Source organism: Eschrichtius robustus, chromosome 4 (genome assembly GCF_028021215.1).
Source record: "Eschrichtius robustus isolate mEscRob2 chromosome 4, mEscRob2.pri, whole genome shotgun sequence".
Taxonomy (NCBI): Eukaryota; Metazoa; Chordata; class Mammalia; order Artiodactyla; family Eschrichtiidae; genus Eschrichtius; species Eschrichtius robustus.
This window is the reverse complement of record NC_090827.1, coordinates 8247369-8250008: the sequence shown is the minus strand read 5'-3', so window position 1 is coordinate 8250008 and position 2640 is coordinate 8247369. Positions and strand designations below refer to the sequence as shown.

General features: G+C 33.0%; 1 pseudogene; it reads left to right on the top strand.

Moving 5' to 3' along the window:
* The first annotated feature begins 1868 nt into the window (after nucleotides 1-1868).
* Nucleotides 1869-2237, top strand: LOC137763578 (large ribosomal subunit protein eL33 pseudogene; annotated as a pseudogene).
* Nucleotides 2238-2640: the final 403 nt, after the last annotated feature.

Genomic DNA, 2640 nt, shown 5'->3' with positions numbered 1-2640 from the left:
ACAACATATATGCAGCTGGAGGACATTATGCTAAGTGAAATAAGCCAGTCACAGAAGGACAAATACTGCATGATTCTACTCATATAAATTATCTCAAACAGTCAAGCCCATAGAAACAAAGAATAGGATGATGGTTGCCAGGAGCGGCATGGAGGGGAAATGGGGAGTTGCCATTTAACTGGTATAATATTTCAGGATGTAAGATAAATAAGTTCTAGAGATCTGCTGTACAACCATGTACTTATGCTTAACAATACTGTGTATTTAAAATTTTGTTATGAGGGTAGATCTAATGTTTCGTGTTCTTTACCATAATGTTTTTTTTAAATCTATGGGAAAAAAAGTAGAAACCGCTATTCTGTGATTTGATTATAAAAGTAGAAACCAGTAAACATTAGTACACATTCATTAATTTTAGAGTCTAAAATTTAGAAATTTTAAAATTTTGTTTTCTTCTGGGTTCAATGCCCTGTACCTCGCAAAGAATCCTTCTAGTATTACTTCAGATGGATTTTCCTTTTCCATACTCCATCAGTTATTTTCAGAATATATTCCAGTTTTTCTAAATTCTCAATTACTTTATCTGTTTTATTTATTCTTTACCTGTGTTTTGGACAATCGTCTGTTTACCTTCTCCACCCTGGAGGGCTTTGTTTCTGCAGAACTGCTGCATAGATATATGTGTGGAGGGGTAAACTTCATTGCTTATCTGGATTAGATGCACTGTTTCTTAGATTACAAATGTTTCTTAGTTAACTTCCTCATAACCAGAAGTAATTTACTAAGGAATGGTTTGTGCAAAATAAGCTTATCTTAGCATGTTGAAAAAAGGTTTTTTTCTATTTTTACATTACTTTATAATTTTAAAACCATAACAATTTAAAACAATCTTTCCTCAGGACACTGATTTTTAGCATTCATTGTTGTTGGTGAGAAGTCTTACGTTAGTATGGTTTTTGTTCTTTTGTAAATAAACTGTTTTATTTCTTCCTTGGAAGGATTTTAAATCTTTTCATTATTGATGTTCTGAAATTCCACAATCATATATCTTCTCTTGGTTACTTGTTTGTATGTTTATTTAGTTACTGTTCTGGGTAGACCTTTAAATATGAAGGCTTGGGTCTTTCAATTCTAGCAAATGCTCTTATATTATCTCTTTTATAGTTTCCTTATCTACATTTTCTTTATCCTTTTTATTTAGAATTTCTAGAATTGGATGGTGGACTATTTCATTCATGTGTGTATTTTATTTCTCATATCTTTTTTTTGTTTTTTTAAATTGTAATGAAATTGCTTTACAATGTTGTGTTAGTTTCTGCTGTACAATGAAGTGAATCAGCTATATGTATACCTATATCCCCTCCCTCTTGGACCTCCCTCCCACCACCCCCATCCCACCCATCTAGGTCATATATCTTTTGAATTTAATCTATCAAGAAATGTTCAAACATAAGTATTTTGACTACTTGTACACTGCATTTCTTTTTTATCTTCAGTCTTGCTTTGGATTTATATTGACTTCTGCAATCATCATTTTAATCTCAGAAATTTTTCCTTTTTCACTGAACAAACATGCTGTTCTTGTTCTATGTACGCACTATGTCATTAAGTGAGTCTGAGGTACTAATTTTTTTTTAATTTTCTGTCCCTTGAATTATCCTTGTCTCCTTCAGTCTTTTTTTTCAGTTTGAAATTTCTCTTTTATGTTCAAAGCACTTAAATATTGGACACTTCTGGTTTGTCCAATGAAGGATTGAGACAAAACAAAAGGTTGATTTGAGGCTGGTGTATTGAACTTACTTTTTGATGATTAGGCATCACTTTAAGATGTTTTAGTGGTAGCTCTTTTAGCCATATTAAAGCCTGTGGAGGCCTGCTGGGAACAGGACTTCTAAAATGACAAATATGTCTGGAAGGCTGTGGTCCAAGGCCATTTTTTCTGGCTATAAGCTCTGTCTATGGAACAAGAGGGAGCGCACAACTCTTCTGAAAATTGAAGGTGTAGATGCTCGAGATGAAACTGAATTCTGTCTAGACAAGAGATGTGCTATGTGTACAAAGAAAAGAACAACATAGTAACTCCTGGTGGAAAACCTAACAAAACCAGAGTAATGTGGGGAAAGATAACTCATGCTCATGGAAACAGTGGTGTGGTTCATGCCAAATTCCAAAGTAATCTTCCTGCTAAGGCCATTGGACACAGAACCCAAGTGATGCTGTACCCTTCAAGAATTTAAACTTATTGAAAAGTAAATAAATAAAAATGTGGATTTGTTCTCTTGAATATAAATAAATAAATAAATAAAAAGATGTTTGACTGGTAAACTATGATGTGACACTTCCTTCTAATTGACAGTATTGAGACCATTGCCCAGATCAAGATCCCAAGCCAGAATACCCATTCGATTTCAGTTCATTTAGAGAAAAACTATTAGGTTTTTGTGCTTTGGTTTCTTTGTTGAGGAGAGAGAGTTAAAGAATTTGGGAGGCCATTGTGAAAGGAATATTTGTATGTGTGTTATAAATACACATATATCTGTATATGTTCAAAGTATTTTTATTGATTTTGGAACTCATTGTTGACAACAGTATATCCAGTTCAAACAAAAATGATTGAATCATTAAGCTTTGGCTTATATG